Source organism: Oratosquilla oratoria, chromosome 5, assembly GCF_046742065.1.
Source record: "Oratosquilla oratoria isolate Oo_2021 chromosome 5, ASM4674206v1, whole genome shotgun sequence".
NCBI classification, from domain to species: Eukaryota; Metazoa; Arthropoda; class Malacostraca; order Stomatopoda; family Squillidae; genus Oratosquilla; species Oratosquilla oratoria.
In genome coordinates this window covers 21,416,814-21,431,813 of record NC_134781.1, presented here as the reverse complement: position 1 = coordinate 21,431,813, position 15,000 = coordinate 21,416,814, and the positions used below count along the sequence as shown (strand labels likewise).

At 44.6% G+C, this 15,000-nt stretch overlaps 1 protein-coding gene across 7 annotated transcripts in view; it reads right to left on the bottom strand.

The window, feature by feature from the left end:
• Pka-R2 (cAMP-dependent protein kinase type II regulatory subunit) overlaps nt 1-15,000 on the bottom strand; it is a 504,771-nt gene that overhangs the window by 97,608 nt on the left and 392,163 nt on the right. Inside the window, exon 1 of one of the 7 annotated variants that reach the window (XM_076185011.1) lies at nt 2,833-2,848. The exons of the other annotated variants lie outside the window; for them this stretch is intronic. The gene's annotated coding sequence lies outside the window, so the exon portion shown is untranslated. Of the gene's footprint in view, nt 1-2,832; nt 2,849-15,000 lie in introns of those variants that run through there. 7 annotated transcript variants of the gene reach the window in all.

Sequence of the window (15,000 nt, the reverse complement as noted above, 5' to 3'; positions counted from 1 at the left end):
CCATCCCTTCCCCTCCCATCCCTTCCCCTCCCCTCACCCTCCCTTTCTCCCCTCTCCTCTCCTCCCTTTCTCCCCTCTCCTCCCCTCCCTTTCTCCCCTCTCCTCCCCTCACTCACTCCTTTCCCTTCCCTTCCCCTCCCCCCCTCCCTCCCTTCCACTTTCACCTCGCTGTCACTTACCCCTCCGAATAACCCTCCCTACCCACTTCTCTCTCTCTCTCTCTCTCTCTCTCTCTCTCTCTCTCTCTCTCTCTCTCTCTCTCTCTCTCTCTCTCTCTCTCTCTCTCTGTCAAAGAGTGAGGTCGGGAAGTAGGTGGAGGAAAAAGAAAGAGAATTAAAGAAGAAGAAAGGAGAAACAAAAGGAGAAGACGAGGAATGAGCCGAAATTAAATAAATAAATGCTGCTTCTGCTGCCAGGAAAAATGGCCAAGAAACAAAACAAATGAGATTAAAAGTTGAGGGAGGGAATAAGAAGCAGATGAACAGGAGATAATAAGGAAAGACCAGGGAAAGAGAGAAAAAAAGAGAGAGAGAGGAAAAGAGAGGGAGAAAGAGAGAGAAAAGAGAGGGAAAAGGGGAAGAGAGAGAGTGGGAGAGAGGGAGAGAGGGGGGGGAAGAGAGAGGGGGGAAAGAGAGAGAGGGGGAAAGAGAGAGGGGGAGAGAGAGGGGAGAGAGAGAGAGACTGACGCGGACAGACAGACATAAAGAGAAAAATGAGGAGGAAGGAGGAGGGAGGAAAGATAAAGGAGAGGAAGAGGAGGAGGAGGAGATGGAGGAGGAGATGATCACTTGAGAATAGTAGCTGTTGGTCAAAAATGACGTAGAAATTGCATCTCTTCTTCCTCCTCCTCTTCCTCTTCCTCCTCCTCTTCCTCTTCCTCCTCCTCCTCCTCTTCCTCCTCCTCCTCTTCCTCTTCCTCCTCCTCTTCCTCTTCCTCCTCCTCTTCCTCTTCCTCCTCTTCCTCCTCCTCCTCTCCCTCCGCCACCACCTTGTGCATCCTCCACGTCTTCTCAATTATCCACTGCCTCCCCATCTGTCTCCTCCTCTTCCTCCACCACCACCACCTCCACCCACTCCAATGACGTCACTCGAACAATGGGGGTCACCTGCTGTCTCTGTTCTCTATCTCTCCCCCCTCTCCCCCCCTTCCTCCACTGAGTCACAATACTCCTACACAAGCGTGGACCACAGGATTTTTTTTTTTTTTTTTTTAAGTGTCTCAACATAGGGATGGATAGATGAAAAAAAAAAAGAAAAAAAAAACTAGTAGGGGGTCCAAATGTGCGTAGGGGCTAAGTGCGACTATCCTGTAATGCATTATCTCGTCACGTTCTTGCAATTGATCCATTGCAAGCACATAGTCTTCGCCTAATTGTATGTCCCGAAAGAGCTTGTCAATATGTCTCTGCATTGTACACGCAGTCTATGGCCATCATAGGGCACGTTTTGCTTGGTGCGATAATCGCTCAACGATTATCGTTCAACGATGATCGTTCATGGCTCAACGATGATCGTCAAACGACTATTTAGAGCACTCATTCTTTGTTTTTGAATGACGGGACCATTTTGCTTCTTCGAGTTCCAAAGTACGAGGCTGATCATTTCAACCGAACCTACAACCAACGCGTTTAACATAAGAATGAAGGCGACTGCAAGAGACCATAAGGCCTACACTAGGCAGTTCCAAATTATGATGCTAGGTAGGATGCGCGTCAACCGACATTGGTTAGGTTAGGTTAGGTTAGGTTAGGTTAGGTTAGGTTAGGTTAGGTTAGGTTAGGTTAAGTTAAATGATCTTTAATTCAGCTTTTGAATCTATTTACGAACTTATTTTTGCTTATACATTTGTTTGTTTGATTTTCCTGTCGATTTTAAAAATGATTTTGTAAGATATACTCCCATTTTCTTTCTACGTTTGGTATTTTTCGAAGTAAACTTAAACAAGTAATTTCACATTAATTAGTTAACTCTTTGCCTAGTAGGGATCATCCTAGTAAAGATGTATTATCCTTAGACGAACAGTGGACAACTCCTCCTCCTCCTCCCTCCTCCTCCCCCTTCTCCTTCTCCTCTCCCTCCCCTTCCCCTCCCCCATAAAGATACACAGTTGAATTAAATATCTTGAAAATAATGAAAGAAATAATAATGATCTAAGCCAAAATTCCCCACAAGGACTTTTTGGCAGTACATAATATATACACTGCACGCCTTTCCGTCACAGCAGTGTATATATCGCCGAGTCACTGCATGCTATACCTCCAACAGTGCTTCGAAAATCACCATCAAAAAATCACTGTAAATCTCACTGCTGTGATCCAGATTCGTCGTATTTCACAACAAACGCATACACTCACAATGGGTTTGATACCTCTTGGTCACTGCATTGCACTGCAAATCTAGATACTATACGTTTCCATTTCACTGTTAACTTCCTCTTTAACGAGGATTAATTGTCTTTATTCTGGCTTTCGTCACACTCAGGGATTAGCCCCACTGGCTTCTGTGTTCGAATCTTACGTTTATTATGGGTGTCGGCAGGCGATTTTATTAAACCTAGGGGTGTGTGAGGAGGGAGAAGGGGGGAGAACTATAGACGTATAGAACTACAGACGTATAGAACTATAGACGTATAGAACTATAGACGTATAGAACTATAGACGTATAGAACTATAGACATATAGAACTATAGACGTACAGAACTATAGACGTATAGAACTATAGACGTATAGAACTATAGACGTATAGAACTATAGACGTATAGAACTATAGACGTATAGAACTATAGACGTATAGAACTTTAGATGTATAGAACTATAGAACTATATCCATCACTGTAACTCAGTCGGGCACTGATCTTGTGGCACAACCAGAAATGGACACTACCCCTCAAGCGAGTCAGTGCAACACTGAGGGCAATGGGAAGTGGCACATGCCAGCATCAAGCAAACGAAGCTGCACTAAGGAGGTAGGGGGTGGGTGCAGCAGCAGCGACAGAGACGTGCAGCTGAGAAGAGGAGACGGGTGAGAGCGATAAGTAGTTCTATGTAAACAAACTAAAGCAGAGTGCAGCTGGAGGGCGTGAGTGCAGCTGGAGGGCACAGTGCAGCTGGAGACATGCAAACCAGTGGAATGGAGCTTGGCACTGATTAAGTGCAGCTGGTACGAAAGCAGCTGGTAAAACCACTGCTGGTGTGAGGAGGATGAGATCTGCTGCATCGGGAAGAAGTGCAGCTGTAGGAGTGCAGCTGCCAGATGTTGAGATAAAGGGAGTGCATCGGAAAGAAATGCAGCTGGAAGGCGTGCAGCTGCCGCGAGTGATACTGATGGCAAGTATGCAGCTGGTTGAAGTGCAGAGATGTGGGAATCCAGCTGTGAAGAATCAGCTCGTATGGAGGGATTTTAGGATACAAGTGCAGCTGGTACTTGGGGGGAAACAGACGGCGACGGCTACTGCAGCTGCCTGTGCAGCTGTTGTGGGAGAGGCTATTGGGAGAGCGAGTCAGCTTAACGAGGAAGAGGAGGAGGAGGAAAAGGAAGAAGAATAAGATGAAAATGATGATGATGATAATGATGATGATGATGACGACGACGAGTAGAGAAAAATAATAAACAGGAGATAGGAGCAGAAAGAGGAGAAGGATGAAGGAAGAGGACGAAGAGGAGGAGGAGGAGGAGGAGGAGGGATGAGATGGAAAGAGGAGCAGATGAAGGGAGGAGGAAGACGGAGGAAAACGAAGAAGGAGAATGTGGAGAAAGAATGGAGGGAGAAGGAGGGAGGGAGGGTGAAAGAGGGGGTGGAGGAGGAGGAGGAGGAGGAGGAAGTGGAGGGAGGACGGAGGAAGACGAAGGAGGAAAACTGAAGAAGGGTGGAGGAAGAATGGAGGGAGAAGGAAGAAGGAAGAATGGAGAGAGGGAGGGTGAAGGGGGAGGAGGAGGAGGGAGGAGAAGGAAGTGGAGGGAGGAGGGAGGAAGACGAAGGAGGAAAACTGAAGAAGGGTGGAGGAAGAATGGAGGAAGAAGGAAGAATGGAGGGAGGGAGGGTGAAGGGGGAGGAGGAGGAGGAAGGAGAAGGAAGTGGAGGGAGGAGGGAGGAAGACGAAGGAGGAAAACTGAAGAATGGTGGAGGAAGAATGGAGGGTGAAGGAGGAGGAGGAGGAAGAGGAGGAGGGGATGGTCGAGATACAGCTGCCGAAGACCCAGAGGCTCTCTCATGACGTCACAAGCAAGATGGCGCCTGGCGACGGCGAGACGAATGGATTCTTCGACTTTAGACAGTTCCATTATTCTTTTTCGCTTTTTTTTTATTTTTATTTCTCGTCCTTCTACGTTTATCTTTCCTCCCCTTTCCTTTTTTTTATATTTTAATTTCCTTTTTCTAGGCTTCTGTATCCCTCCCCTCACTCCACCTCCGTCCTCTTCCCTTCTTAATCCTATTTCTCGTAAATTCCCGTAACTTACGAGATTACGTCACGATTAGGGTTGTCACCTGTTCCACAGGGAACGTCACTTGATGACACAGTTTGTGTGAACATTTCGTGTGTGTGTGTGTGTGCGTGTGTGTGTGCGTGTGTGTGTGTGTGCGTGTGTGTGTGTGCGTGTGTGTGTGTGTGCGTGTGTGTGTGTGCGTGTAAGAGTGCATTTATTTATACAGAAAACATACATAGTTCAAAGATCAACCCTGTCCTCGATCTCAAGGAGATGCAGTCTAGCTTTAGTCAAAATAAACTCTATAAGGTATGCCATCCCTTGTACATATATATATATATATATATATATATATATATATATATATATATATATATGTAGACACAAACACGAGGACCTCTGACTCATGACGTAGGCGTGTCACTTTCCTTTAAAAAAAAAAAAAAAAAAAAAAAAAAGTTAAGATACCGGGATAAAAGTTTGACCACAAGATATGTAGAAATGAAAAACCTTGGATATGGAACACACTTCCCGGAAAGGCTATCGCATATGACACATATTTTAGATTTAGGATCTAGTAAACTGAAACATATATAATATGCATACACACACACACACACACACACACACACACACACACACACACACACACACACACACACACAAGGAGTGTGAGTGTGTGTGTGTGTGTGTGTGTGTGTGTGTGTGTGTGTGTGTGTGTGTGTGTGTGTGTGTGTGTGTGTGTGCGTGCGTGCGTGTAAGGTCACGTCATTGCCCATAGATCGGGCATACATGAGCTCTGATTTCTCATCCGAGAGGGTAATAGCTGTCTACCCTGTCGATCACAAATCCAACACGTGATCCAAGACCATGGTGAATGACACGCACGCACACACACACACACACACACACACACACACACACACACACACACACACACACACACACACACACACGAACGCACACGCACGCACACACACACACACACACACACACACAAACACGCATGGTATCCTGCGTTCATTAGAACAAACACTCTTTTTTCAGATGAATAAAATTGTCTGGTGAGTGAGACCCCAAACGAGTTAAGTACACAAACCCTGTTTAGCACAAAGAACACAAACAGGGGCATCGGATCACAGCTGAGCAAACAAACAAACAGACGAGCACTGTTTCAGCAAACAGGACAAACCCCTTTGCGCCCTAAACACACGACATTGCAAACAGACATATGGTGTCCCATACGTGGAATACTCTAGGGACCACCATATAGACATATACATATGTGTGTGCATACGTTTGTGTGTTAGCGGGCACACACACACACACACACACACACACACACACACACACACACACACACACACACACACACACACACACACGACACGATGGCGTGGTGTTAGATTTCCCGGCCGCCACTACGGCGGTCCGGATTCGAATCCCGCCCAGGTCTGAAATAATTTCAGTATCGCTGCTCTGTGAGTCGTTCCTTCAACTCTCCCGGGCAGGGAGTTGGGGTAGCGTGTGCATGTAAGGTCACAGTATTACCCATAGATCGGTCATATGTGAGCTCTGAGCTCTCTTCCGGGAGGGAAATAGCTGTCGATCATGAGTCCAACACGTGATCCAAGACCATAGTGAATCACACGGACTCTCTTACAGACAGACACACACACACACACACACACACACACACACACACACACACACACACACACACACACACACACACACACACACACACACAAACACATTCCCAGTCTCACTTCCGTTGCAATTTCAGCTGGAAACTCTCCCTTGTACAAACCGGCTCCCATGTCCAAGGTCCGCCCTACTCCCTAACTCCCTAACTCCCTACTCCCGCCTGTTGCCGAGTCCTCCACCCACTCCCTCGACTCCCATTCGCTGGGATACATCTTGACGTCATCGTGACGTCAGGGGTTTTTACGTCATTGAAGCTGTGACGTCTTGGGACTTTACATCAGTTTGACATGATGGGATTTTCACATCAATTGCATCATTGACGTCACGGGGTTTAACGTCATGATGACGGCATTGATTTTACGTCATTGTGACGTCATTGTTTTACGTCACTGTGACGTCATTGGTTTTGTCATTGTGATGTCATGGATTTGACGTCATTGTGACGTCATTGATTTTTGCGTCATTGTGACATGGATTTTTTGTGTCATTGTGAAGTAATGCTATTTTTACGTTATAGTGACGTCATTATGTCTTTATGACGTCATATTATCTTGGGTCATCATACTGACGCCTTTTTTTTAATGTGACGTGATTTTCTTTCTGCGTTACACGCGTGACGCGAAATAGAAATTGTCATATGTGACGTGACACTGAGCCTTGTTCGTCACATCCTGTGGAGTTTTAAGCGCTCTCTCCGTCACGTCCAACGCGTGACGTGTGATGGTGTCACGCCCGATGTCATGCAACATCACGTCCTCAGCGTCATGTATTCTACACCCACACTGCGTTCCAGCATTGCTAGTTATGTAAAGACATGCACATATTCGTTTAGGAAGGGAGTGAGAGAGAGAGAGAGAGAGAGAGAGAGAGAGAGAGAGAGAGAGAGAGAGAGAGAGAGAGAGAGAGAGAGAGAGAGAGAGAGAGAGAGAGAGAGAGAGAGAGAGAGGAGGGGGAGAGAGGGGGAGAGCGGTGGAGAGAGGGAAAGGGAGAGAGAGAGGGGGGAGGGAAAGATAGGGGGCGAGATAGGAAGAGAGAGGGGAGAGAGAGAGGGGAGAGATTCAGGAAAGAGATATAGAGGAGAAAATGAGTACGGATGGGAACAAAACAAAGTAAAATAAATAAAGAAATAAAGAAATAAATAAATGAATATAAATAAATAAGCAAATAGGTAAATAATTAAATGAATCAATAAATAAAGAAGCACATAGGTGAATAATTAAATAAAATATATAAATAAATAGAAAGGCGAGTTGCACGCAACCTCGGAGGAACACCTGTTGGGGTGGAGGTCACCTGGTCACTCCCTTCCTGCGTCAGGATAACCTCCCCCCAACTCCCAGCCCCCCCACTCCCACTCCCACTCCAACATCCTTATGGGTAGAACCACAGCCGGGCCCCACAGGGAGGACGAAAGAGGGGGAGTTGGGAGTGACATTTCACTCCCAAATTAAAAAAAAATAAAATTGTAATAAATAAAAAAAGATAAAAAATAAATGAAAAATAAAAAATAAAAAGGGGAGAACCCCCACCCACTTCTCTCCCACCCACCCCCTCACCCAGATCCTGCAATACCTCGAGGAGAATGGTGGGTGTGGCTATGCGATGTAGCGGTGCTTGCGAAGTACCGCAGTTGATCAAATGACCGAAAAAAAAATATATTAATGAAAATATATTTAAACAAATAAAAAATGAAAAGATAAAAAAGATAACTAATAGCTAACTTCACTTCAGGAATGTTGCCAGATGTATGAAAACCAAGCACGAAAAAAAAAACAAAAAAAAAACAGAACAAGATAAGAAACATCAACAAGACAAATGGGGAGGTTAATAGGTTAGATTAGGTTAGATTGGACTATCCAAGTCTAGGCTAGCATAACAGCTAACAAATAAATAGACAAAGAAAATCACCTCGTTAGTATTAGAAAGATTAATATACCTCCATATCATGTTTATTTTCTTTGGTGAGCATGTGAGAACTCTGTATATTTACGTTAAACAACAATGTTTTAATATCACTAAGGGGGAGAAGGGGGAGGGAAAAGAGAGGGGAGGGGAAGGAGGAAAAAGAGAGGGGAGAGGGAGAAGGGAAAAGAGAGGGGGAGGAGAGGGAGGGAGGAGGAGGGAGAAGAGAGAAGAGAGGGTGAGGAGAGAGAAGAGGGAAGAGAGGAAAAGGAGAGGGGAGAGGAGAGAGAAGAGAGGAAAAGGAGAGAGGAGTGGGAGAGGAGAGAGAAAAAGAGAGAGAGGGAGAGATGGGGACGGGAAGGAGAAGAGTAGAAAGAAGAGGAAAGGGAGGAGGTGAGAGGGAGGAAGGAAAATGGGAGGAGGAAGGAAAGTGGGGAGGAGGAAGGAAAATGGGAGGAGGAAGAAAGTGGGGGTGGGAGGGGGAGGGGGAAGGCGTGAAGGGGAGAGGAATGGTTGTGCAATGTATAACCCGGTTAATTCCCTAAATGTTCCGAGTTCTAACCCATACTCCCCTTCAAGGAGAATGATCTACTGACAGAGGCCTTGAATCCCCTCGCCCCCCTTAACCTTCCCCCCTCCCCTCCCCCTCTCCCTCCCCCTCCCCCAAATTCCGTACTGTGTGATGACTTTCCCTGTAAATCATTCGTCGATAAGCCACTATATTCATTTCCGGGCCTCTTAGTAAACAAGTTACATTTATTCAACCTGTCGCCAGGTGATTTTATTCATGTACATTTCTGTGGCACCTTTTATGGTAAGGAAGAGGGGGGGTAGGTTGTTAGGAGCGAAAGGGGGGGAGGTTGTTAGGAGCGAAAGGGGGAAGGTTGTTAGGAGCGAGGGGGGAAGTTGTTAGGAGCAAGGTGGGGGAGGTTGTTAGGAGCGAAAGGGGAAAGGTTGTTAGGAGCGAGGGGGGAGATTGTTAGGAGCGAAAGGGGGGAGGTTGTTAGAAGCGAGGTGTGGGGAGATTGTTAGGAGCGAGGGGGGAGGGGGGAGGGGGGGAGGGGGGACATCAACGCTGAAGTTGCAAGACTGTCCGACCTATTCATTTTCATAACAAGGACGTCCAACAAAGAGGCTTTTGTATACAGGGTAGTGTCCAGTTTTTACTTTTTTCCTGTGACGTCAGAAGCCAAATTTACGCACATCTCGTGTGTTCCTGCCTGTGTTTAGCTAAACATGTGTATTCTAGGTTTGGTTAGGTCAGGTCAGGTCAAATCACGTTACGTTAGGCTAAGTTAAGGATTTGTCGTGTTAGGTTAGGTCACGTCAGGTTACGTTAGGTTAGGCTAGGCTAAGTTAAGGATTTGTCATGTCAGGTTAGGTTAGGCTAGGCTAGGCTAGGCTAACGATTTGCACAGTTTGGTTAGGTTAGGTTGTGGTGGGTTTGGTTATGCGGGTCAGATTGGGTTTAGCTAGGTTAGTCTTGAATACCCCCAATCATATTAAACTAGTCTAGTTTAGGGCCAATTTTTTTTCTTGATATTGTTAAGTTGGATTAAGTTTAAGTAATATTAAGTTCGGTTAGTTTACCTACGGTAAATCATCTTTAGGTCAGGTCAGGTTAAATGGGGTTTAGTTAACATAACTAGGTCAAAAGAGTTCTATCTTTACTTTCTATAAAACTCAGTTAACTAAGATCTTCCGATCTAGGTTTATTTTGGCGTCGCCAGACGATTTTATTCTAATTCAGAGTCCCCCCTCGGCTGTATCGGGGTAGAGAAAATATTGAAAAAAAACAGATAGAATGTTTGTTTCCCAGACATTCATAACATTGGGTCGAGATATCGCGTTTAATAGTTTATGAAAATTCGACAACCGAGACTCCCAATGACGTAAGAGCTCTATCAAAACATCGGGCCAGGCAGCAGCAGCAGCAGCAGGAGGAGGAGGAGGAGGAGGAGGAGGAGGAGGAGGAGGAGGAGGAGGAGGAGGAGGAGGAGGAGGAGGAGGAGGAGGAGGAGGAGGAGGAGGAGAAAGAGGAGGGGAGAATGATGAGGAGAAAGAGGAGGAGGAGGGGGAGGAGGGGAAGGAAGACGAGGAGGAGGAGGAGGGAGGAGGAGGGAGGAGGGAGGAGGAAGGAGGGAGGGAGGGAGGGAGGGAGGGAGGGAGGGAGGGAGGGCGAGCGGGAAGTACGGGAAGAGGAGGAGAAGAAAGAGGAGGAGGAGGAGGGAGGGAGGGAGGGAGGGAGGGCGGGAAGGGCGGGAAGTACGGGAAGGGGAGAAGGAAGAGGAAGAGGAAGAGGAGGATGAGTAGAGGGCAGGGGAAGTTCTGTAAGGTCTTCATCGGAGGGATAAAAAATCACAACATTTGTCAAAAAAAAAAAAAATAGATAAATAAAATAGAATATATTCTTTTAGTTTCGTTTCGCCAGATTTATGAGCAGCACATTGGAATATATATTTTGTAATTACATGGCATTAATATGTGTAGGATAGTCTAGGTAGTCCTTACTAGGATGGAACTATTTATCGTAGGATAGTCTCGGGGATCATAAGAACTTGGTGCGCTAAAGATATTGAATAATTTGATTAAGAACTGTTGCCCTATGATACATTTTGTAATACTGTAATACTATGTACGTTTTGTACAGTGATCATAGGGGTAATTGTTAACTTGTAACTGATCTATGGTAATGCTGTGACCTTACATGCGCACACACACCGCCAACTCACAGCCCACGACAGTTGGAGTAACGACTCGCAGCGCAGCGATACTGAAACTATTTCACCCATGTCCCTCCCCCCCTCCCGTTGGGCCTAATATTCATAAGATTTTCTTTATTTTATTTTTATTATGATTTTTACAAAAAAAAAAATTAATCCATGAATGCAATAATCCCTCAGATGCGACAGCTGCCAATTTGTTATTAAGCTTAATTTGTTGGTTTCCTCGTTTTTTTTTCCTTTCTTTTTTCTATTTTTCTCTATCTATCCACTTATTTATATCTTCACTCTAACCTCGTTATGGGCCAAAAGATCTTGTGTCGGCAAACTATCATCCACTGTCATCCAATCGAGGCGCATTCGATATCGCCTGAAACGAGTCTCATAATGCGCATTCGCTGTCGATCAGAGTCAATCACCAGTAAACACAATCCGTGCGAACGCTGTTATTAAGCACCCAGATGACAACCTCCGTTATCTATCAATATTATTATTGTTTTGTAGAACCATTTCTAGAGTTTAACGACATCTATCTATCTCCGTCACTGCGTTATATTATTAGTCACAAAGGCGCATACACATACAGACGCAATACATATATGTATACATATATACAATTGTGAGAAGACAAAGACGAAGGTTAAGACGACGACGACGACGACTGACTCGGATGGATGAGTCACGACCTAGGCACGAAGTCGATCATCCGGCAAGCCATTAGACAGAATACATCCGGCAGTGCCATCTGATAAACGTGCCATACGAGAGTGCCGTCTCAGATGGCTATCCGACCGACATCCCGTGGTTTCTCTCTGCTATCAGACTAAGAGGCACTATACCAACAAATATACCAACACCACAACCACCAGACGCATCACTACCACCATCATCACAAACCCCATCTCGACCCAAAAAAAAAAGAAAAAAAAAACAGCAGCATCAACATCACCACGAAGAACAACAACAATAACAACTAGATTTACAGCCCTTGAAGACCTTATCGCGACCCAGACGATCACAAACAACTTGATATCAAAGGTGTTGAAGAGTCTTTGGCTGCAGGAGATCCCCTCTCACACCACCTTCGACTGAATAAAATCGCCTGGCGGCAGCCTGGATAAAATTATTATTTAGGATACGGCAGTAACAGGGCTATAATGTACGAGTATATGTTCCACAAATGCTCTCATGTACACATGCGCGCGCGCGTACGCACACATACACATACACAAACACACACACGTACACGCACAAACACACACACAAACGCATTCACACACGTACTCACGCACACACACACACACACACACACACACACACACACACACACACACACACACACACACACACACACACACACACACACACACGACTGTCTGACTACTTTGAGAAGTCTGTCTGCTTGCCTGCTATGGAGGGTGTTCACTGGGAAAGAAAAAAAAAATCGTAAAAAGAGAGAAACAGATTTACTCCGCAACATCCGGTAAGAAGACGACGATGCCGGACTCGACTCGTCTGCAGGACTCTGCACATAAGATTCTGAATGTTGTCATGTACGTGTACGTGTGTGTGTGTGTGTGTGTGTGTGTGTGTGTGTGTAGTCCATGTCCTGACGAAATCAAACGGACACACAACTTCAGAGAATATAAGGGCCGGAGGGGGGAGGGGGAAGTGGTTTGGGGGGAGGGGGAGGAAAGAGGGGGGGGAGAGTAAACATGTAATCAAACTGAATGGGGAGAAGAGATTTTTGTGGTGACCTTCCTCCCAAGGCCAGTACTCCCCCACCATCTCCAACAACACTCATCCATCTCCAACACTGCTCCCCCATCATCTCCAACAACACTCCCCATCATCCCCAACAACATTCCCTCATCTCTAACAATACTACCTCATCTCCAAGACTACTCCCCATCATCTCCAACAACACTCCCCATCATCTCCAACAATACTCCATCATCTCCAACACTCCTCCCCCATCACCACGTCCCATAAGCTGAAAACCTATATGCGAACTTTACAGACTTTATTGCCTTATTAAGGGGGTGAGGAACTTTATATATTTTGTTCAACCTGTCGCCGGGCGATTTTATTCAGCAGAGGGCAACACTTATCGTGATTGTATTAATCAAATGTTGGAGCACTTTCAATAGAAATGAAAGACATACGCCAGGAGGAACTTAACGCCATCCGAAACTGTGTTCTGCGTTAGGACTGCCACTCAACAGTATCCTCTGGACTCGTACCTGTGTCTGCGTTGCTTGAAGCCGCACTGAAACCAAAGCTCCACAACGGGAAATTACTAAGAGCTTCTGCGGTTCGGGTTCGAATCCCGCCCAGAGCTGAAATAATCTAAGTATCGCTGCGCTGCGAGTCGTTACTCCAACTCTCGTGAGCGGGGAGTTCGGGGTGTGTGCGCGTGCAAGGTCACAGCATTACTCATAGATCGGTCATATATGAGCTCTGAGCTCTCTTCCGGGAGGGAAATAGCTGTCGATCACGAGTCCAACACGTGATCCAAGACCATGGTGAAACACACACTATATATATAATAAACTTTCTACATAATTTATATCACGAAACTAAAGATATAAAGAGATAGAAATTGAAAATAAAATAATTCATGGTTTTGCGAACTCTATACGATTATTTTGAAACATTTTTATTTTGAATTTCTTTTAATATACAGTATAGTTAATGGTAAAATATTGTTTCTTTGTTTTGCATATTTTAAAGGCATAATGTTAATTTTTGTATATATTTGAATCACGTGTTCACGCACGATCCACCTATGAAAATGAAAAATAGATAAATTAATGAAAATATAAATACATGTTCCATGGTCATTTTTCCCCCTTACAAGAGAGGTAGCCAAGTCAGAAGGCATAATTCCTCTCCACCCATTCCACCTCCCATTCCACCCTTCTCTCCCTCTTATCTTGGCTCCTCCTGGATGACGGGTCATCCCTGCATCTCGCTCATCGCATTGGGTCAGAAACAATGCAGTAAGACATAGCACGTCCGCTGCATTTAATCGGCGACCCACTCCTCGTCCCCTAACAATTAATGAATAATAAATAGAGAAATATATTAATAAGAATTCGAAAAATCTGGGACCCAGAATGAATATATAACTTTGAATATTTCGCTGTAAAAAGGGGATCATCACAGCTGAATAAAATCGCTTGACGACAGCTTGACTAGAGAGGGTTAGGTTATGTATTTTACAGACTATATTCTCGTTATCGTTAATCTCTTATTTATTCATTCATTTTAATTATATAAATACATATGTAAATAAATAAGAATAAATAAATTTGGTATTGGCCAGAATATAACGTGTAAAGTGAGACACTGGGAGCATTTCAATTTACTATTCTTTCCCTAATCCTGTTCTGGAAAACTCCAGTCCCGCGATAGAATACCTCTTCATATCTATTTTCATCTATTTATTCTTCTATTCCTTTACTTGATTATCTTTTTATTAAATGGTTTATTTGTCGTCATATTTGTTTACATTACGTCTCGTCTTGTCTTCAAGTGTCGCCCTCGTAAAAAAAAAAAAAAATTAACTAATAAATAAATTAATTAATTAATAAATAAAATAAATAGGGGTGACTGGGACCCCATTACGCATGTATTAATGCACCCCCCTTTCATCGAGGGAAAAGTGACACACACACACACACACACACACACACACACACACACACACACACACACACACACACAGTATACGTATGAGTACGACTGTTACTGGGTTACCACTAAAAGCATCTGTAATTGGAATTATAATTTATTCAAATATAATAATGATAATAGTAACGGTACAGGTATTGATAGTATTAGTAACGATAACTAACATAATAGTAATAGTAAAGATAGTGGTAAGAATAGTAATAGTATTGTTAACTAACAGTAACGATAGTGGTAATAGTAACGATGATGAAGATAGTAAAGATAACGGCGCTATTAACAATGGTAATAGTAACGATAACCAATAGTAACGATGACGTTAATGATAATGACAATAGTAATCATAATTATAGTAGTAATGATTTAGATTTTAACAGATGGTTCTACGGTAGGATCCATATGCTACTGCTCCTGTAGTCTTTCCTATCGTCAAGATCCTACGAAGGAGAGCTGGCGCCATGCCAAAGGTCTTCCGGCGCCGGCGCCAACGGCCGGCGTCAACGGCCGGCGCCAAGGCGAAGAGAGCAATAGCTCTTTCATCAGGGTACAG